This window comes from Dermacentor andersoni, chromosome 1 (genome assembly GCF_023375885.2).
Source record: "Dermacentor andersoni chromosome 1, qqDerAnde1_hic_scaffold, whole genome shotgun sequence".
Taxonomy (NCBI): domain Eukaryota; kingdom Metazoa; phylum Arthropoda; class Arachnida; order Ixodida; family Ixodidae; genus Dermacentor; species Dermacentor andersoni.
Window position 1 is genome coordinate 185,764,379 of NC_092814.1, and position 23,345 is coordinate 185,787,723.

General features: G+C 48.6%; 1 protein-coding gene across 2 annotated transcripts in view; it reads left to right on the top strand.

Moving 5' to 3' along the window:
• Positions 1-23,345, top strand: part of Ddr (discoidin domain-containing receptor 2) — a 723,836-nt gene that overhangs the window by 440,939 nt on the left and 259,552 nt on the right. For both annotated transcript variants that reach the window (XM_055062865.2, XM_055062867.2), the window contains one exon: positions 2,626-2,664. The gene's annotated coding sequence lies outside the window, so the exon portion shown is untranslated. The remainder of the gene's footprint in view (positions 1-2,625; positions 2,665-23,345) is intronic.

Below are 23,345 nucleotides of genomic sequence, written 5' to 3' on the forward strand. Positions count from 1 at the left end.
TACAGAGCTCCATGGTCTGCTTGCAGCCTCAGGGGTAACCGATGCGCTTCAGTGAGTAATGCAACAGATTGTGCCTCAGGAGGTAATCTAAGCATTAGTCGAATTTCAACGCGATGATCTTGTTCCAGTTGTGCCATCAAACTAGGTGGTACGTTTAGGACTCGTAATGCTTACATCATGCCTGAGAGTGCAGATGGCTGGTACACCTGGAGAGCCGTTGTTTGGTCGCAACCAGCATCTCTAGCAGTCAAGGCGGCCAGATACTTAAGGAGGTCTTGCGATTGACATCGTACAAACTGCACGACAGGACGCCAAGAGATGCGATCATCCACAATTAATCCCAAGTAACGGTGTTGTCGCACCCAGCTTATCGGCGTCTTGTCAAGGTAATGTCGGCTCAATCGTTCGACGAGCGCGTTGTATAGAATTATATGCTATTGCAGCCGATAGTAGGTGATATGTGCAGGCCAATTTCACTCATGTACTACAAAGTCGCGTTCAGAGTTCTTTGCAAGCTGGCACGAAGCCGCGGACCAAGGTGCGACGGGCCGCTTATCCACGGAGCAATATCATCTGCATAGATAGCTATGCTCACAGGGAAGTCACTGTTCCGAGGCAAGCGACTTGGAAGCGCGTCGAGTACGGTGTTAAACAGAAGCGGCGATAAAACGCTGCCCTGTGGGACACCGCGCATCAGTGCGGGATTCACTTGTTATTCCTCTGACACGCACAGTGTCATACAACTAGAATCATACAGAGAATTAACATCCTCGCACCTCTCCTCCACCGCGCCGATATATACATTTCCTACCCCTCTCCCAGATTGTCTAACAGTCATGAAAAAGGCTGGTGCTGGAAGACAGATGACAAGCGGCAATTGTGTTAATGTCCGCAGTGGTACTACTTCCTAGCCTCACCGATCGCACCTTCGATTACTTCACGCCTCATTATCATGATATCAAAGCACCGTTTTTTGATGGTACTGAAACAAATATATCTCTTCTATTCGGACAATAACTCGTATGTAAATTTAAGACACCTCTATAGGCCCGTAACTGAAAGCCATAGAATATCAATTAGAACTTGGCTGTCGTTGCCGCCGCTGGAGCACCGGACTTCTTTACCAATTCTGGGTGCTTATCGAAAAAGTTTGGGATAATCATAACGAAAACTAAAAATAAACAAAAATGAACATGCCCCGCGAGCTTTCATGTGATTCGAAGTGAACTAATACTGACGCCGATGGTGTCGACGTTCAAGGACCTTCTCCTTTTATTATACAGTAGAAAAAAATTAAGCCGTTGTTTTCTTTCTTCCTCCTCCTACATCTTGAACACTATCGCTACGAAGCCTCCGAGACGGCGCTTTTATCTTTGATTGAAGAAGCATCGCGCTGAGGCAGGGAGGGCATTCAGTTTCCAGGAGCCGTGACCCCGGCGGTGCGGCCGGGGCCGTCTTTATGGTTTCCAAACAATCGCAGACGATTCCGCCGCGTTCGCGCATTACCACCTGTTAGACGCGCGCAACGAGCAGAAACCCGCAGGGGACGAGAAAGGGGGAGGAAGGATAAATGGGAAGCAAGCAACGAAGAAAGTGCGGCCGACGTGGAGCCGCACGCAAGCAGGGGGAGGGGGGGAGGCGCGGCCAGCGCGAGAATTTACGACCGGCTGCCTGGCGTGGCGCACTTCGGGTGTACACTCGCGCAGAAGGTCGCCCTGTACAAACGCGGAATAAAAGCGAACTCACGGCGCAAGAAATCTTGCAGCGAAACGACGCGCGTTCCCTCGCTATAGTTTTAGTTAGACGTATACGCAGACGCTCGGGGAAGCACGTACTTTGTAGCCGTGGCTAGGTACGTATACAGGCCGGCCCGCTTCACCGCCTTGCCTGAAGCCGCCGTCACCGCCGCCGCTTCGCGGAGAGGCTCGTGGCTCAGAAAATCAAAGAGCGCTTCCGTACGTACACGTAGTTAGGGCGAACAAAGAGCACGTTCTGCCGGGGCTCGCGTATATACCTCGTAAAACCAAGGTCATGACAAGCCTGTAAGCATGTGCCTCCCTTCCCCTGAAAGTCTTTGCTCTCGGCCTCCCTTTAGAAGCAAGAAAAACAAGGAGGAAACCAGAGAAAAAGGCTCGCCGCTGGCGCGCTATACGAAAACGCTCCGCGTGTTATGGGCCAAACTTTGTGGAAGAGTCGACGCGTGTAAGAAACGCGGCGCTCCCTGTTAGTGGGTGCGCTTCCAGCGAGGATGCGAGTGTTTACTGTCGTGTTGAGGAAAACAAAAAAAGAATGCAATGAAACCGGAAGGCTCATCATATCTTTTGTTTATCTATTTCTTTAAAAAAGTTACGTGCCCCGCACAAATGCGGCCGTAGGGAGCAGCCGCCGTCGTTTATCTGCTGTTGCCCCCGCTTTGCGAGAGGCGGCAGGCGGCGGTAGTAAAATAATGCAAACTTACTGGTAATCACCGAATTCATGCCATGCAGGCAAAAGTAAAACTTTCCGGTTGGGCTTGTATTCTCATCTTGGGGCTGTGCTGATACGCTTACTTACGCATGTCCGGGAAACCGTATATCTTGCTTCTGTCAAAAATCCGAAAGTAACATTTAATTTACTTTGTTCCAGGTTCCCGGAAAGACCGCGGAAAGCAACTTCCCGTACGTGGTAAGTCTTTCCTTTCTTATTCTATCGTTGAACTTGCTCAAATCGTGTGATATTCATGGTTGAATACGACAATCAAAACGAATAACGAAATAAATAATCCTGGCGTCTTGGAATTGTACCGTAATGGACTTCCTAACAGGACTTGAAAAAAATTCATAAAATTTTATAACAAGCAGCAAAAGTTATGTCATTATTCGCTTGCATGAGCACTTTACCGTGCAAACATTTGCGTTAACGTGCAGTTCGGTGTGTTTTTCTGGTGAATAAAGGATACATGCAGGATTTGAGCACAACTCATCAGCGTTTTTCACCCCGGAGCGCAGTACGAAGACTGCATAATGCACTTTTTTTTACTTTTTATGTTACTTTCCTTTTTTTTTCTTTTTTGGAAATGTAACGTGTTGAGAGCAATTAGGCATAGATACGATTCAGCACGTTCCATTTCTCAGACGTCGCGCACACATATGCATTTTTGCGTCTGAAAGTTTCTCACCAGGCATTGCGACAGTTGTCAGCTATCGGTTCTTTGGCTATACGTATGGGTCTTTGAAATGCTGAGATTAGACTGAAGACGACAGCGGTGGTCCTAATCGGGCTGGACACATGAAAATAAGTAACTGGAAGTTCGGTGCTTGACGTTTCGGCTGACAGGCGGCTCTTATAACGTCGCTGTAGATGAAGACGACGGCTTTACGCTCAATGCGTCTGACGAAAGCCATCGGCTCACCGGAACGGCCCGTCACCAACTCCCAGTTTTCATCCTTGTAACGTTTCTTCACTGCAGAAGTTTGCTGTGTACGATTGAATACAACGCGGAAAGCGACAGTTCATGGCCAATGAGACCGGTCCCTGTATATATATATGTGTGTGTGTGTGTGTGTGTGTGTGTGTGTGTGTGTGTGTGTGTGTGTGTGTGTGTGTGTGTGTGTGTGTGTGTGTGTGTGTGTGTAAAAGTTTAACACAAAAAAATGAAAAAAAGATGCGTGAGGGATTACTTCAAATTGGCGTGGTTCGGTCACTGCTGCGTGAGTAACGCGCGGACACAGCCGCGGCTCTCCGCGCAAGAGACCTCGGGGCCACCGCCAAGCGCCGAGTACAGGCAGCTCTGTACAGGCAGGAAGCACCAGGCTCCACAGATAGGAAGGAGCGCGCAGAGCACCGTGAAATATGGCGGCCCGCGCGTATCAGCCAGGTATGCCACCTGTGCTCTTCAACAGACCAGCCGCCCCGCCGGGCGACTGATTTACGGCCCGCAAGTCCGCGGCGGCAGCTCGCGCTGGCCTCCGCCGTGCTCTTAAACAAAGGCGATTCGCGAGCAGAGCAACGGCGTCCAACTGTAGTATACGACGATGAAGAGGGAGCCCGCAGATAAGCAGGAATGTCGCCGCCGCCGCTGCGGGAGCCACGACTCGAAGCGTCGTCGTCGGCGACCTCCCCGCCAGGAGGTCCCGGTGGTCCGCTCGACTTGTTTGCGGACGGCTTACGAGAAGAAGATACGCGCCGCCCTCCCGAGTTGCGTGCGGCCGCTGCTGTCGCGGCGCGTGCACGCTCCAATTGACGCTATGTGCGCGCGCGGGTCCCACCGAGAGCGCGCTCTGGCAGCCGCGGAAGAATGATGCGCCGCCGCGGTGAGCGCTGCCGGAAACGCAGTCACGCGCGAGATCTCGATGCAGAGTGAGGGCCCGATCCTGCGCGAGACATCCCTTCTTCTGCTTCCGTGTTGCTTTCTTATGCTTCGCTCGAGATTTGGAGGGCAACATCAAATTGCTGCTCGTCGTTTAGTGACTGTACACACAAAAAGAAAAACAACCGAAAAAAAAATAAATAAAGGAAGACAAACTGGACGCAGCAGAATGAAAGAAAGAACGCCGGCGCGTGTGATTCCTGATGTTTCTGTTACCTTTCTATTCTTGCTCTTTAGTTCAGCGCGAAACAAGTTTTGCGATTGGAGCGAGTGCTGTTTACCCGATCAACTTAGCTAGTTTGTTTGATTAAGCAATTTCCTGTCAGGCTTATCGAAGCACGCACTGGCTAACTTAACCGGTAGCTGTCCGAAGCAAAGCCTTCTTTCTCTTTTACTTCTTTCTGTAACATCTCTTCCTGCTTCTTTTGTCTTACTAGCTGTTACGCTCGCTTTAGGCAAAAACGATGCTGCGCTGGGGACATTTCACGCGGAGAATTTTTTGTCGCTGTTAGAACTACCGCCGAACACTGCTGCGTTTCAGTGAGTACGATGACTCCCTTTTTCTTCTTCATTTTTTTTGGACTTTAGATGAGTAATTAAAGAAATTATGGGGTTTTACGTGCCAAAGTCACGATTTGATTATGATGCATGCCGTAGCGGGGGACTCCGGAATAATTTGTACCACCGGCGGTTCTTTAACGTGCACCTAAATCTAAATACACGGGTCTTCTCGCATTTTGCCCCGTTACTTAGATTTAGGTGCACGTTGAAGAATGCCAAGTGGTCCAAATTATTCCGGAGCCCCCACTTCGGCGTGCCTCATAAACGAATCGTGGTTTTGGTGTGTAAAACCCTACAATTTAATTTTTTTGTTTCTCGCCCCTATGGAAATGCGGCCGCCGCGGCCGTGATTCCATCGCGCGGCCTCGTGCTTAGCAGCCCAACACCATAGCCACTAAGCAACCACGGCGGGTTTACAGAATTCAAAAGAAATTACCTGTGGCAGCTAGTACAAATCTAATCCATGCACTCGATTGCTCAAGATTCGCCGCCAAAGTTGCGTTAATATACACAAAAATAACGCCAATTTATTTTGTCGCGCACCTTGGGAATGAATATCTCAAAATTGGTGTCATCCTTATTAGTGAAAGCGATTGTACATTTCAATTTCTTGTGCAAGAAATGTCCGCCTTTTCGAATAATCCCGCTCAAGAACGGCAATTGTGTTATGTGCCACAGGTGATGTTTAAAAGTTCTGTATAGGAGTCTGAAACCATCAACAACAACAATAAGAGATACCCGTTCTAGAGCATGTGACAATATTGATACGGATGAGATGGGTTTATTTACAAGATGATAGAGGGGGCGTAGAGACGAAATCGCAGGAAGTCGGGCATTTCTTCTTCTTCTTCTTCTCCGCCGCGCAGCGAAACATCTTACTCCGGCGCAGACGAAGCTTGCCTAGCAAGTCAGGAAACCACATGATTGGTAGCGCTTGATTTCGCAACCCTATGGTGGTAGCACTTCAGGCGGACGACATGAATCACTTGTGTCTTTCGCGACCGGCGATTATTGGAGGTCAGTTTTGCTATGACGTAGTTGACGTCACTTAATCGGTTGAGTATCAAGGATGGTCCGCTATACGTTGAGATAAACTTGCGATACAGGCCTTTCTTTGATAGAGATGTCCACAGGAAAACGTGATCGCCTGGAACGAAAGTGACAGGTATACGTCGGGCGTCATAGCGTGCCTTGGTTGAAACTTGCGAAGAGAGTGTTCTTGGGCGAGCAAGCCGACGCGCTTCTTCTGCACTACACAATGTCTGTGCAATGGATGTGTCTTCGTTCAGTGTGAATGGCAAAATTGTGTCCAAGAACGTTTGGGGACTGCGAGCGTACAACAGATAGAATGGCGCATAACCGGTTACTTCGTGCTTGGCTGTATTGTATGTGTACGTGATGAAGGACAGCACGTCATCCCAATTCTTGTGATCAACTGAGACGTCCAGTGACAACATGTTGGTTAATGTACGATTCGTACGTTCGGTGAGGCCATTTGTTTGTGGGTCGTATGGCGTTGAATGGTGATAAGTAGAACTGCAAAGACGCAGCAGATCTTCAACAACGTCGGCGGTGAATTGCCGTCCACGGTCACTTACCTCTATAACAACATGTGGAGCGCCGTCGCGCAGCGTGGCAGAATGAAGCAGATAGTGCGACACATCAGCGGCGGTAGCAGAGGTAAGGGCCGTAGTCTCAGTATAGCGCGTCAAGTAGTCGACGCACACAATAATCCAGCGACGGCCGGCAGAGCTTTTGGGAAAGGGGCTGAGCAAGTATATACCAAATCCTTCAAATGGCAAAGTAGGTGGTTTCACTGGTTGCAAAAAAGCCTGTAGGAGGCGTCGCCGGCTTCTTGTAACGATGGCGACCTGGAAAACTGGCAGTGTACTGTCTTGTGCTCTTCCATAGGTTTGGCCAGTAAAACGCTAGCGTAATCGATGAAGCGTGAGAGCAAAGCCAAGATGACCCGATGTGGTGCCATCATGCATGGCGCGAAGAATCGCAGTACGCTGGCGTTGGGGAACCACTAGGAGCAATGAAGTGCCGTCAGCAGAGTAGTTCTTTTTGTAAAGCAGGCCGTTACACAGCGTAGACGGCGTGGTCTGACCTGAAGTGCGGGCAGCATCCAATAGGGGAATCAGCGAGGATCGCGACGTTGTTCATATTTAAAGGTACTGACGTCAGGAAACTCGGTAATTCTGGCAAAGTAGTCGTCGAAGTCGTCGTCGTTAGCGGTGGAGTGTGGCGACGGGAGACGAGACAAGCAGTCGGTATCGGTATGACACTGACCGCTTTTGTAACCGACAGAAAAGGTATATATAAATTCTTGAAGGCGTAACGCCTAATGTGCCAGTCCTCCAGAAGGATCTCCCAATCCAACAAGCCAGCAAAGGGAATGATGATCCGTCGCTATCCTGAAATGGCGACCGTACAGATATGACCGAAACTTCTGGATGGCGAGGACCACTACGAGGTATTCCAATTCGGTGACAGTGTAATTTCGCTCCGCTCTCGTCAGTGTCCGGCTTGCGTACGCAACGACATGCTGGCGCCCATGATGAAGTTGAACGAGGACGGCGCCAAGGCCCACACCGCTAGCATCAGTGTGTAGCTCAGTCATGGCCTCTGGATCGAAACGGCGCAAGGCTGGCCCAGAAGTTAGGGAATACTTCAGCTGACGGAACGCGTCCTCGCACAGTCCGTACGTACGGATTGTCTTTGTGAAGGAGATAAGTGAGCTAGCGCGTGAGCATAAACCGGCGGAAATACGAACACAGGTCAAGAAAACTTCTGAGGTCTTTCGCTGTCTGCGGTTGGCTAAAATCGCGCACTGCAGCAATCTTTTTAGGGTCAGGTCGTATATCATCTTTGTCGACGAGAAAACCGAGCACGAGAGCCTGACGTTCACCAAAGTGACACTTCTTTGAATTTAAAACCAGTCCAGCGTTTTGTATGCGGTCCAGTACGACGCCAAGTCGCTCATTGTGCTCCTCAAGTGTTTTGCCAAAAATGATTACGTCATCGAAATAGCACATGCAGATCTCCCATTTCAATCCGCGTAGCATGGTGTCCATAAACCTTTCAAAGGTTGCTGGCGCGTTGCATTAACCGAAAGGCATGACATTAAACTCGAAGAGTCCGTCTGGGGCCACAAAGGCAGTTTTTTTTCTTTATCCGTCCGGTGCATCGGTATTCGCCAGTACCCGCCGTGGTTGCTGAGTGGCTATGGTGTTTGGCTGCTGAGCACGAGGTCGTGGGATCAAATCCCGGCCACGGCGGGCGCATTTCGATGGGGGCGAAATAATTTAGGTGCACGTTAAAGAACCCCAGGTGGTCGAAATTTCCGGAGTCCTCCACTACGACGTGCCTCATAATCAGAAAGGGGTTTTGGCACGTAAAACCCCATAATTTATTTTTTTATTGGCCAGTATCCCGATCGTAAGTCAACGGAGGAAAAGTAGTAGGCTGCATGAAGGCAATCGATAGCAGCGTCGTTGCGTGGCAGAGGGCATACGTCATTCTTTGTGACTGCGTTAAATCGTCGATAATCAACACAGAATCTCCAAGAATTGTTCTTTTTCCTAATTGGTATCACTGGAGCTGTCCAGGGACTGCAAGAGTCCTGGGCCGGCTTGCATGAACATTTAATGATGCAAATAATACAGATATACAAGAATGCGTTCTTAAATTTTGCCTGGACAACGCCTAGTGCGCACTGAAACGCGTTCTTAAATTCGTTATTATTTTCGTTAATAAATTTTCGTGCGAGCCTCCCCTGGACAATGCCTTACCGCAGCATTCTTTTACCTTGCTCGTCGATTACTTTTCGTTCTGCAGGAGACACGCGGTATGGCTTCTGTCGAATAGGCGTCGCTTGACCCGTGTTTATGCGGTCTTGCGTGCGTGAGTCGGGAAACGAAATTGGACGCTTGTCTTGCGCGAAATCGAATACTGGCGCATAGCGGACGAGCACTTTTGCAATTCTTTCAGCTCCGAAGAGGGACTTCAGCTCCGACTTGTTCGTCGCGTGGTAGAATTCCACGGAGTAGTCGCGATTGGCTGCCGTCGCGTCGGTAGAAGCGTCAACGGCACCAATACTGAGGGTCGCTTATGAGTCAATGGTGGCCAGCTTGAGCCCTGTCGGCCGTAAAGCTTGTTCCAAAGACGTGTTCACCACCCAGATGTGAGCATGACCATCTACACATTCTATAATTGATCGAGGAACCAGCATATTCTTCTTCAACAGGGTAGCTATATGAGAGTACGGCTCAATTAAACCATGACAGCGATGCGTAGGGCAATTCGTGGAAGTCACCGGAATAAATGCCGCCGTCTGAGCCGGTAAAACGACATCATGGGACACATAAAATAAACGTGCTTGTCCCCTGTCAGGTACTGCTGGCATAGGTGTCATCACGTGACTTCGAAGAGAAATTTCACCAGCCCTACAATCTAACATCGCACCACATTCACCAGGAATGTCAATCCCAAGGATGATGTTCTGAGTTGTGTGTTCCAAAACAACAAATTCAGTTGGAAAACCTTGTCCACCAACTTTCACTATAGCAGAGCAAACACCAACGTTCAAGTGTGTTATTTTGCTTGCTGAACATGTGAGCTTTTGAGAGGCAGAGAGGGACGCTATGTTCGTTTTCGCGCTTAGTGTTCACACTTAAGTTGTCTTTGCTCACCATGGTAACACGATCATTGAACCTCGTAACAACAGTGTAAAATGCAGCTGATGTCAACGCATTGTTAACGTAGTTCGTCAGAAGTAGTGCCTAACTTTCGTACGGGGCAGCATCACACTGGATAAATATGCTTCTGTCAACGTTCGTACATCTCGCACGGAGAAATCTATTGATTGAAATCAGTGTACTATACTCAGCAGATGACATCTCGGAAGAACTGCCTCCTGCCATTAAATCAACATTTGGTTTCATTGATGCTGATACTGCAACTGCTTTCAAATGTAAGCTGTTCGATAACCAAACTGCCTTCCTTTTTCAATTATACTTCATGGAAGCGGTTAGCCACTGCATTAACCGCTTGTATAAAGCAAGGACATTATTTTATTTCACTCCCATTGCCCGCTGCTTTCGTTCACATCCATAGGGTAGGTAAACGATGACGACAGAAACAAAATAATAGTACAACACAAGCATAGATAAAGGGACGCGCACAATAGGAGAGAAAGAAGAAAAGAGTAAGTAGAGGAAGACAGCGTGACATGCCACGGAGCAGATGAGAGAAAACAAGCAGGGAAGCCACAAAGAGGACAGACACGCCGCCAGCGGAATGTCAGCGCCGAGGACGGGGCGTGTGCGTGGCCTGGTCGCCGTCGTCTGGGAGATGAAATCGACCGCGACTCGACATGTCAGTTATCGCCCCGAAGAAAGTATCCGCCTTCCGGTCACAGTTCCCGGAGCGCACTACGAGGTGCCATCGATTGCTGCGCTCATACACGAACAGCTATCGGCTGCGGAGGGAATCGGGCTCTCCGCAGCAGAGCCTGATTAGCTTCCCCTCACCGCATGCATCCGGCCCTCGCCACGGAGCTCCGCTGTAGCGGCGCTTGTTGCCCGACTGCGGACCCGACGTCTGTGTAGCTGGAATGCTTGAGTTCAATGCGAACGTGCGACGATGTGCTGTTAGTATCGTCAGTCTCTTTCGTTCTAATTTATTTATTTATTTATTTATTTATTTATTTATTTATTTATTTATTTATTCCGTCAGCGCCGTCGCCAGTTGCCATAATGGAGGACCAGTACAGATAAATTCGTTTTCTCTTGGATGCGCGCTGGGACGCGTCAACATGAACCTCTTTCTAGTTCTTCCCTTTCCTTTCTTCTGTAATTTGTTCAGTGATCGATTTCAAGATAGCAAAAAAAGAAACCAAATGAATGTAAACTACTGGCACAATTGGATACAGCACACCGCGGCCGGACGTATGCATAGCCCATTGAATTCGGCACATGTGCACATTTGTACGCGTATGTCCGGAGAAAGTGCGTTTACAGTCGAATCAATTCTCCTCGAATATGTGATCCAATGAATCCCGTACATCACAGTTGAATTTGATTGATGCAAATGTATGCGCTACTCTGGAGTGTGTTTGGCGTGTCCACTGTGGAAGTTTTATTTGTCCTGTGCGCCATATGCTGTGTTGACTGCAGCGAGTGAGTGAGTGAGTGAGTGAGTGAGTGAGTGAGTGAGTGAGTGAGTGAGTGAGTGAGTGAGTGAGTGAGTGAGTGAGTGAGTGAGTGAGTGAGTGAGTGAGTGAGTGAGTGAGTGAGTGAGTGAGTGAGTGAGTGAGTGAGTGAGTGAGTGAGTGAGTGAGTGAGTGATTACTTCTTGAGTAAGCCTCATATGTGAGGGTTAGATATTGCATACACATACACCCCTATAAATAGTTGGAGGTCATTCAGGCGAAAGATGGTGTCACATACATCTGGAAAGTGCGCGGGAGGACCCGTACGCAGACATTATAACGTATATGAGTCTGTATCAGCTACGAACTTATGCTAAGTTATAGGGCGTGACACCCTATAACTTACCAGTGCGTCTGTGCGTGCTACGGGTTCGAGATGACTTCTGTGAACATCACTTACGAGATGGCTTGCTTCTCGCTTCTATAACTGGTGAGCGTCAGCCGTTATCAAACTGCAAAGTCGGCTGTCTTCGTTTACTAGCGGTGGCATTCCAGTCACGAATTATTATTGACGTAATAGTTCCGTGGAAACCCGCAGGGTGGAGAGAAGTAATTAATTAAGAGAAAATGAGACATCCACGAAATCGTAACAATTACTACAAAGGATACCCATACGAGTTCCTCGAAAGAAAAGCCTCGCAGTTGAAGAAAACTTAATCCTGGTCCAGGACTCGATCCCGGGACTCTAAATTATTATTATTATTATTATTATTATTATTATTATTATTATTATTATTATTATTATTATTATTATTATTATTATTATTATTATTTGATTTGATTTGGAAACATATATACACTTGACAAGAAAGGGAAAGCGAGGAGCATCCTGGCAACTGCTACCGGAAGGGACACAACGCCTGCCTACTCTTCAGAAAGGAGGGGACAGAAACATAGAAATGGAAGATAGGAAGGAGGAGAGGAAAGAAGAAAGAAAGAGCAAGATCAAAAATGTCAAAGAATACAGCAGAGCACGCACAGTACAGGTCACGCACAGTAGGGCCGGTCACTGCAGGTCACGCAACTAAAGAAAGTTAAAATGGAAGAAATAGTGTCTGAGGTCGTGTCATTTCAAACTTGAAAAAGGTTACAAACGTGAACCTAAGTTAGTTAACTCTAGAAAAGTAAGGAGAGCTCGATGAGCCTGATTGCGTCAAGACGCACAACCACTCGGGTACAAACATTCGTCGAGTGTCGTACACCGCAGGCCAAGGAAATGACGGTCCCTCACTAGCGACATGCGCTAGTGTCTCGCAGCAACCGCTAGACGCACACGATGGATTGGCCACACGTGCTTGTCTGTATAAACGTTCGCACACGTTCACGCAGCCAACCCTTATAGCTTGAGTAGTTGCGCTCTAGCGCGACGAGGCAAGCCTCGACCGCGAACACGGGGCGGGAGCGTTCCATTTGCGACGCGCTGGTCTGGATGCTGCTTGAGTAGGTGGCGACGAATCAGCAGACCAGCGTCGTCAAGCTTGCACAAAATTTCAGGGCAGACGCAGTCACTATGAGCGCAAGTTGCAAAGCCAGCCGATCAGCGTCTTCATTTTCGGCGATGCTTACGTGTGAAGGTATCCATTGAGAAGCGCAAGTAGATTGTCTCAACGCAGCGTCATCCGTATGATGGTGCGAAGTCACTGTGCTGCATGCTGGTTTCGCACTTTAGACAAGTCTTTCAGGGGCTGCAGATAATCGAGCTTCCTAAATTATGGTTTTCGAGACAGCCACAGGATCTCGCAGAACTGTCATATAGAAGCAGCAACAAAAGTGATGCCCGAACGATTTTTACTACCATAGGCGCACTTTCTGGATAAGGCTGACGTAATTTCTTTAGTTAGCTTTGCGGCAGCGGTGCATAATTTTTCTTCAACATCGCTGAAATCGGTCGTACGCAGCGTGACACATTGCACGCTGTTGCAGCGCAGTGTTTTAGTGGTTATTTCGGTGTCGTTGGTGAGGTTGTATGTGTGAGCAAAGTTAACGCGAAGTCCAGAACTTTATGGCATGGAAGGAGCCGCTTCAGTGGACGAGAAGCTAACTATTCAGAATTGCTGATTTCGTTGGAAAGTCACGCTATACTGCTTCGCTTTTGTGTAATCGGGAAAGTGCGGCGTAAATGCGCTGTCAGAGGCAAACACACCATTAGGACAACAAAGTTGTCAAGAGTGCGCTCTCCCGCGCATATCGCAGTGCGGGAATGTGTCGCGTAATCATTGCGGGCATAGTCAGACTTGGCTCCGGGCATGTCTCGCCGTCTTGCAAAACTCCCAACGCGCGGAGCACCGAACGTGTGAGAGGTGTACAGCGTCACGGAGAATATGAACCTCCTCGGAGCCAGTTTCAGGGTCGCCAGTTCAAAATCTCTAACGAGCCGCACTTTCCTGCGGGGCGCGACTAATGCGAAACAGCTTTAGCCTCGACTAATGAGGACATGGTGCAGCGCAGACTTCCGTGTGCCTCGCTCGGGTGCTATAACCGCTGTTACCACGCACTCTCACTTGTGCACAAAAGAAGCACTCACGCCTTCCTTCTCTCCGCTTTAGCTCTGCTCCTGCCAACTGCCATTCCACGAAATTAAACAAAACGACGGGAAGATCGTATGACGACTCGCCCGGCATTTCTGAGAAGCGCGCGTAGTCTCGTCAGGGCAGGGGCCTTTCGACCTGCGCCGCATGTAGACCTCCGAATCAGAAATAAACGTGCGCTCTTGGTTCCGAGCAACAGTTATTTTGGTTCTGGTAAGGAAACATACCCTTGGCCCGCGTGTGGTTTTCAAGAACGCACACGACTCATTAAAACATGAGATACTATTCCTCATCATCATTTATTATTTACTTAAGAGCCCCATGTGGGGTATTACATAGGGGGGGGGGGGGGCAAAGCAATAATACAAACATCGAAGGAATGGTCATGTACAAAGCAACAAAAAGCAACAGCTGAAAATACACTAAAAAAACAGGTTTTTGCATAATTAGTTGCAAATATGGGGGGTTAGTAACTCTCGAAATTTGGAAGGGTTTCGCTCTACAACAACGGATTCCGGTAGCGAGTTCCGTTGTTCTATTGCAACAGGAAAGAAGGATTTGTTGAAAGCGTTTGTAGAAGCATGAAGGCGTTGGATACTTAAAGAACTGAATAGACGATGTGATGAGCGCACCGGTGGAAATAAAAGCGAGGAACGAAGGTCACGAAAGTTATACTAGAATTTATGGAATAGGCAGAGTTGCGAAATTATACGTCTTAATGCTAAAAGGGGTAGACCAATAGATAACTCCAAGTAAGTAACGCTGATAGTGTTGTCATAATTCGATAAGATAAAACGGGAGGCACAATTTTGAGTAGCTTCTAAAGTGTGAATCAAGTACTTTTGATGCGGTTTCCAAATTGTAGACGCATATTCTAATTTGGTACGGATGAAAATTTCATATGCTAGTTTACGAATCGATGGAGGAGACAAGGATAGGGATCTTTGAATACAGTTAAGGGATCTTGAGGCATCGGCTGCTATTTGTAGAACGTGCTTCGACCAATTTAGTTTGTTAGTGATGATAACGCCAAGGTAGCGGTAACTGTCGACCTCAGATAATTTCACAGAACCTAAAGGGTATAGAAATTTGGATATAGAGCGTTTACGTGATACATGCATTAACTTGCATTTGGAGACGTTTAGTTTCATCATCCATCGTGAGCACCACTTGTCAATAGAATTTAGGTCATTTTGCAGAATTGATTGGTCATTGTTAGTAGTGACACGACGGTAAATAACACAATCATCGGCGAATAGGCGTACTGTAGATGATATGTCTGTTGGGAGGTCGTTAATGTATATTAGAAAAAGGAGTCGGCCGAGGACAGATCCCTGTGGTACACCCGATAAAGCTTTGGTAGTATGTGAACAGCGACCGCCAACACAGGTGAACTGGAGGCGATCTGTCAGGAAGCAGATGATCCATGATAGGATTAGTGGGTCGAGGTGAAGGCATGAAAGTTTGGACACTAGTCGATAATGAGGGACGCGATCGAGAGCCTTTGAAAAATCTAAGTAAATTACGTCAGTCGGAAATGAAGAATCTAAGTTTAGGTGGAGATCTGTGGTGAATTCAAAAAGTTGTGTTTCGCATGATAAGCCCGGACGAAAGCCATGTTGTTTGCTAAAGAAAAAAGGATTTCTGTCGAGGTGGGACGTTAAATGGGAATGTATGATGTGTTCTAAAAGTTTACAGGCAATACATGTAAGTGAGATCGGGCGATAATTGGATGGGTCGGAGCGCTTACCAGATTTAAAGACGGGGGTTACTTTGCTTAGTTTGCCGTCTTTGGGCATAGTACCCTCGCTTATAGACTGGGTAAAAATGATTTGTAATATCTGGCTAGAAATGACGTTAATGGATTTTAGTATCTTGACCGGTATGTTGTCAGGTCCCGGGGAGCTAGATATATTAAGTTTATTGATTAGGCTTGCGATACCTTCAGCAGTTACATCAATGGGAGACATTTCAGTGCCGCAAAATTTTGGTAAAACAGCAATGTTGGTGGATGATTGCTCAGATTACTTTGCTATGGTATAAGAGGAACACCACTGTCACTATTCACTAGTTACTTAACCTCCAGATTACAATGCACACAATTAAATGGGTTTTCTTCACGTTTCGTATCTATCGACGTTGGTGTACCGTAGGGCTCAATCTTGGGGCCCACACTGTTTCTTTTGTACATTAACGATATAATGAACATAGGCCCAAAATAGTATTACATGCAGACAACGCTAACGTATTTTTTATCGGGTATAGTGCAAACCTTATAACCAAAAATACGAATGCATGGTTAAATGAAATGAAAATATGACTCAGTGCAAATAGGCTGCAACTTAATGTTGAGAAGACAAAGTTTATGTTCTTCATGCCTAAAAACAAACACAGACACGTTAGCAATAATCTCGACGTCACATTTTCGGGTAACGTAATTTAACGTGTCTCATCGGCTAAATTCCTTGGTGTCACTATCCATGAAGAACTTTGAAGGACAGAACACGTTAGAAATGTCCGTTAAAATATGTCTCGATTTGTCGGAATAATTCAGATTTCAGTGCCTTCCGTCTTTCTGGCTAAAGAAACCGCTTTACTTTACACTCATTCAGTTTCAGTTGCATTACTGTTTGTTGGCCTGGGCTCATACGAGTAATACTAACTTGGATTCACGCTTTATCCAAAGAAGGCAATAAAAGCTGTCACCAACATACCCTATTCCGGGAGCACCGCCATACATTTTTATTCCCTGTGTATAATGAATATGAAACAAATAATAGCCTAATAAAGCAGAATCCTTTCAAACTTAAAATCGCATCCACAATCCAACTATGAGTTGACATGTCACTCGAAGAACACCACAGACAAGAATGAACTATGGAGCGCAAACGTTTAAATTTGAACTTGTATATTTCTTTAACACTAATATATAAACACATTGAAGACCTCATCTACCAGAGCACTTGTTTTAGGGCTTGCAAAGAGAGCGTTACAGAGTGGTTGCTAAATAGCAAGAAGCAGTACACGTATTCAATGCAAGTGCCATGTAAGTATAGCTGTTACACGATCTTATTCACTGCGTGTTTTCATAATGTGAAACTGACCCTGCTTTAAGTTCGCTGTGTTGTGGGGTGTCCTTGCTTCTTTCTCTCAAATGCTAGCTACGACTGATTGTTGGGGGATGGCGCTCGTCAGGCATTTTTCTTTTTGCCCTTCTCCCGAAGTGCACTGCAAGACTGCTACGCTTTGAATAAAACTTGACACACGCGCGTGCGCGCGCACCCTTTATCCAAAAGAAGTAGCCTATCGCGCAAAGTTTGCGCTCCGAGCATGTTCATTCATGCTGTCGGCTATTATCGATTGTTATGGCGAATACGATCCAGACCCAACTTGGCGCAGTGTGTAACTTACTTTCAGCGGCGGACACGCGCGTAGTGCACAAGAATGGGCGCGGTTGGGCGAGCCGCGCAGAAGCCCGCACGACCATTTCAGGCTTAGCCGCGTGCACGCGCGGCGGGTGTTGCGCGGCGCCACTCTTCCCGTCGGCCGCCCCAAACCAGATAACGTAATGGCCGGCGGTTGAAAGGGACATCTTCGCCTCCACGGGCCTTTTCCCGAACTGTAGGCCCGTCATCGTCCGTCCTGCCCTGCTTCCCGGGAAGTCCTCGAGGCCGGATATTGCCGGGATGCGTCGCGCGCTCGTAACGAGTTTAGGCGCACGCGCGAGCACGCTCGCCCGGGCCAAAGATACGCTGCACCACTCGCCCGCTCTCCCCCATTCTTCACCGTTTTTGTGCCGCCCGACCTGGCTCGGCGAGGAGGAAGCATTGTTTATAAGATGACGGCCAATCCTGTTAGGCGGTCCCGGCTCGGGCTCAGCGCATTCATGGGATTGCGGGCTCACCGCGACCGAGGTGCGCTGCTCCGGAATTAGGAGCTACGAGTACAAGCGTTGCCCGCTCGTAGGCTGGAGCGAGAGAGAGTGCTGCGCTGCGCGGCTCGTCCGACACCGCCGAATCAGGGACGAGAAGCCTTATATTTCCTTCCGGGAGGAATGCCAAATCCTTAGCTTTTACGCCCCCTGCACGAAGGCCGCCGGCGCAATGAAGGCTTCGTGCTTCTGGAGTCCTTTGGCAAACACTCCCAAGTCTTTGTTCTATCTTTCTTATTTTGTCTTTCTTTTTAGTCTTTTTTTGCCGAATGAACACTAAGTTTATGCGACGTCGGATAAGTGCTCTGCTTACTCGTATTTCGCACAAACGACATCAGCGTAAGAAAAATGCTGCGCTTCTGTGGAATCGGCAGGGAGCGGAAAACGAGGCTTGTAGGTTATCGGTGATGTTGGCTGCTGAATTGACAAAAGATGATACCTCCTTAGCTTTGTAGTGCTTAGGGGACAGCGTGGAGTATATAGTCGGAGTGTAAACATGTATGTGCTTATACCAGTAAATATGTCGGAGTGTAAACAATATGATTAGTCTGACGGTTCAGCTGAGGGAAATATTGTCGAACATGTCTGTGAAATGTCTGAACTGAAGCACCGGGGTAGAGGTGACAAAAGACAAAGTGATGATCAGAAGCTGCACAAATTCGATGGGTAATATCTAGCACGTCTTAGTAACACGCCGAAGTGGGTTTGTTCTTCGTGAGATGCCGTGGAAACTATATCTTAAATAAGGATAACACGCGTTTCGTTATTTTGTAATTTCGCGTGGGACTTCCACGTAGGTGCAGGGAGCAAGAGTGCAATAAATGCAAATAAAGCGTGTTTCCACGCAAATTTCCCTGCAGCACATTGTTTGAGCATCCTATCGCGCTGGACATATCTTGTAAACAAAACATGACGTAGAATATCCTTTCATATATTTAACATTCTAGCGCGGAAACATTTTCACACGGACGCAGGAAGGGACGCACACAAGCGCAAGTGTGTGTCCTTCCTGTGTCCGTGTTAAAAAGTTTCTGCGCCGAAACCCTATATCAAAGATGTCGCACCAACAAGGCCGCAAGTCAAAAGTACAATAACCATTGGGCCACCGCACTGGTTTAACACGTTAATGAAATCGCGTAGCTCCATAGCAAAAACACGAAGCACGGAATGGCCTACATAAAAGCGAGAAACATCCAGAGGAATGACGAGTAGCAAATCAAAAACAAAGACCGATACGTAAGGTAGGGGAAACACTATGGGCTTCCTCGCAGATCCTATGATGATCCGCCGGAAACAGACTTTTCTCTCTCCTTTCTTCTCTACCTCCCCTCACCCTCAAGAGAAAGAAGACAGACTGCCTCTGGTATTTTCCCTCTACTCTCTTTGCCGAAGATCCTCCAAAGCTTCCCATTCGTCAGGTAGACGCACCATCCAGTTGCCGATGTTCAATCACTCGGGGGCTTCCCGCCTCTCGGCGTGCTCATGGTGCGCACATCGGGGCGAAAACAACAAACGGCACCGAGGAGGCCAGGGGATCAATACAGCCATCTCACCAGACCACTTGGTCCCCTGATAGATCCATAAAACAAACTCCCAACTGCGTATGTGGTCGCCCCCTATACCTCTTCGTTCCTTCCCGCCCCCTTTCCCGGACCGGCACTGCTTCTTTGCGTTCAGCTGTCGGCCGCCCGGAATCGGCAGCACACACGCACCTTGCAGAGCGCGCACGCCGTTTCCAGGAATGTTTGCAGTGCACGTACCAAAAGACTTGAGGCTGTAAAGCTACCACGCGAGCCGAAGCGAGTGGGAAAACTCGCCCCACAAACAAAAGCCCTCCTTGGTATCCCCTCCCCACCCCCGCCACTTCGAAGCCGTACTTTCAAAAATTCATGAAGCCCGCCGGCGGCCGCAGCCAGCTATCACCCCTCGCCTCATCCACTTTCTATTTTCCCTGGGAAGCTACCGTCTTGGACCGGGCCACGTACCCCTCATGCTCGGAGGACCCACAGTCCAGACATTCAACACCGCACACTTACCTTCCAGATGGTGCCGTTGAAAAAAAGAATATGCTGGGGAGATAAGAAGGGAAAATAAGTGTGTGTGTGTGTGTGCGTGTGTGTGTGTGTGTGTGTGAGAGAGAGAGAGATATAGTTTGAATATAGAGATTTACTGAAGCAAGGCGCTTGCTCTGCGCGATGACGAGTGCGTGTAGACAGATATAGCTGCCATGACAGACACAAACTTTCTGGGGCGGAAATAAGCAGCCCTCGTGAATTAACCACCTAAAATTATATCTCTCCCACACGCTCCCCTATCACAAGCTTATGTTTTTAGCCCTCGGGCAAACTGTCCGTGCGACGCCTGCATATCGCGCACGCATTGCGGAGCGAGCTACAACTCTAGCCCGTTTTCTCTGACGTGGCTGCCGCTGGCTGAACGGGCCCCGACGCGCAGATGAAAACGCACGCGCAGACACACACACACACACACACACACACACACACACACACACACACACACACACACACACACACACACACACACACACACACACACACACACACACACACACACACACGCACACGCACACACACACACACGCACGCACGCACGCACGCAAAGCTGAAAATAGCTAGTCCGAAGCGACCGATGCTGTATGCGAGGAATAAACAGCAGGCGCGACGCGTACAAATCATCGGGTTTTGTTGACACTGAGATCTGCATATCATTACGCCAGAATGGATCCCTTCCACCGGAACGGTGCGAGTTGGCGCGTTTTGTACGACGACACCGGCAGGAAGGGAGGGATTCGATGAGAAGGGGGGGGGGGGGTCAGGGAAAGCTGGCGGAACTGTTTGTCTATAGAGAGATCGTTCGGATGCCTGCCTGCGCATGTATTGGTGACTGGCGAGCTGTATTTGCCTCCCTCCTGACAGATGGTGCCCGACGATCCTCGATGCAGAGAGGCTGCGGAGAGCGAGGCCCGCGAGGAGCTCTTCACTCGCGCCAGCATATACGCGTTTACTGCTTCCCTTCCCCACGCAAGTTTTCACAGGGCCTTGGCGGCTGTGCCTGCGGCTGTAGAGTGCTTGAATACGTGCGCCTAACTGGAAACGTGGCTTTCACAAAGAAAAAGAAAATAAACGAACGCAAACTGCCCGCGAGCCAGACGCTCGCACGCTCTTTAACTGGCTCCGTTGTATATTCACCTGCGCGAAAACGCGCCTATACGGTATCCTTTACGATGACTGTCTCTTCCTTCCGCTCCCCTACACTGGAGACACAGAGAACCATAGTTGCGACAACCATCTCGTACACACGATGCCTTCTGTGGGTCTACAGTACGTGCATGATAAAGGACTTTTGTGAGCGCGAGATAGCTGCCATACATATTGACACAGAAATGCTTGTTGACATTAGGCATTCCGCAACGCAATCATATCAATGGAAAGTTTTCTGGCGCCAAGGCTTAACACGCTTAACATTTTTACTTCTCTTTTCGCTAAGTCAGATCTCTCCATTGCGAGAAGTGTATCCACTTAGAGGACTAATATATTGCTTAAAGCAATGCACAATTCGCGCGCATTCCTCCTGACCGGAGAAGTGCGCCGCTTGTTTCTCTGCTTTCAGAGTTTCACAAGCCTGAAATGATTCTCCTTAGAGCTGTGGTCGAAACATTGCGAAATACATTCAGCTGTCGTAATCGTGGGGCAGCTGTTTGCTTTGTTGACAGTAAAATCGTATATTCCTATATCGCGCCGTTCGAGGAGCCACCGTTATAAGTGGAGCTGACATTAAGGACGCAGAGCGCCTCTCCCGCCCCTTTGCGTGCAGGAGAAACGAAAGTGGCGAACTACCACCGAGGCCACGAGGCAGGGAATCAAGAGAGCGGAAATGCAAGGAAACGAGCGCCGCGGGAGGAATCGGTGGGACGAAGCACCGACGCCAGGAAGAGGGAGGGGAAACAAGCGGGAAGTCTTTGTAATCAGTTTACGTCCCCCAGCAGCCAGTTTTAAGAGTTCCCTTCCCTCGGTCTCTCTCCCCTTTTTCGCGTGTTCGTATTTTTCTTGCTATTCTTGCTTCTGAGGCCACCCGTGTGTACTCTACGCTGACCGTATGGCCCGCAATGGAATAAGGATCGACCGCACACCCCTCTTTTCGTCCCTGCCCGACAGGGAATTTTTTCTCTGTGTTTGCTAGCCATCGAGTTTTCTTCCCGGACGAAGTGGAGTGCAGATTAAAAACAAACACAGAGGGAAGAAAAAGAACCCGATAGAGAAGAGGATCGATCTCAGCGAAAACTGGTAAATAAAAACACCCTAGCAGGTAACCGCTAGCAGACGGCTCACTTGGAGCGTACATGTAAGAATACCACAGTGCACCGAGCAGACGCGCGTCTGCTGCCCTGTAAGACGTTTTGTTGCCGGCCTATTATGCCGGACGGAGGCGTGCGATCAGACTAAGATAGCACGGGACACTAAAATGATGTAAGGAAAACGAGTGAAATGACAGCGCACTCTGTGTATCTCGTCGCTCCGATGTTATGGCGCTGACTTGTTTTCGCGCAGCGCGTTACTTCCTGCAGCGAAGCATCGCGATGAACACGTTACGTGTCGTCATAGTGAACTTCTACTCTTTCACCTCCCATTCTTATCTCGCTTCCTTTCCCTTTGTCGTCTTCTCCGGTACACAGAACCGAGCCAGTTTCAAAGCCTTCTTGGGTGTTTTTTTTAAATTATTATTGTCTTTTTTTTTGCTTTTCTTGCTAGTCTCGGCTAACTTTCTCCCTTTTGTTTCGAGATCACTGAATGAAGGCTACGCGTCCTTGTTTTCTTCGTGAGAGACAGGCATCTCCCCTATTCTAGATTTATTAAAATATGGACAAGCTGCACTTTCTGTCACCACACCGTCGCGAATTGATTAGAAAACAAGGACAGAAAAAAAAGGAGTGCGGGGAAGGGGAGAGAGAGAGACAGAGCCCGACCAAACAGATCTGCGTGGCAAGTAAACAATGTTCGCTGCATACTCAGTACCGGTATTCATTGAACCGCGTGGGTCGTAACGTCGGCGCGTGCTTTGTGTAACTTGAGCATTCGTTTGCGTTTAACTGATATGCTAACCTAATTCATTAAACGCTGAGATTTGTCGTGCGTGGGCCACGGTCTGATTATGATTCACGCTGTAGCGGAGGGCATTGTGGTGGGCAACCTGCAGTGGGGGAATTTTGACCACCTGGGGTTCCTTAACGCGCACCTAAATCCAAGTGCACAAAACGCTTTTTTTTTTTCTTTTTTCGCCCGCATCGACATGGGGCCGCCGTGGCCGGGATCGAACCCGTGACCTCCAGCTCAGCAGCGTAGTGCCACAGCCGCTGAGCTACCGCGGCGAGTGGCATCCCAACCTCGTGGAGAGAAATTGCAGACCGTTCGGGCGTCAACTCCTTGCCTCCGAGAGCTTGCAACGGCGTGCGCGACGCGAAAATAAATAAGTAAAATAAATGAAAGAAGGCAAGACGGTGGCGCGTCAACAAAAGAACGCTAACGGGACAAGAACAACAAGCGGGGAAATGAAGGACACGCGCAGTAACATCTGTTCCCTGGGGATCAAGACATCCAGAGCAGCGGTGGCATCGCCGAGAAACCCGAGCATCGCCGAACAAGATTTCTCGCCCACGTGCCCCAGCACGGCATTTGTAGGCAAGGACAACAGAGCGCCACTGGCTCCTTTGATGCGCCGTCGCGTGTTTCTGGGCAGATGCATCAT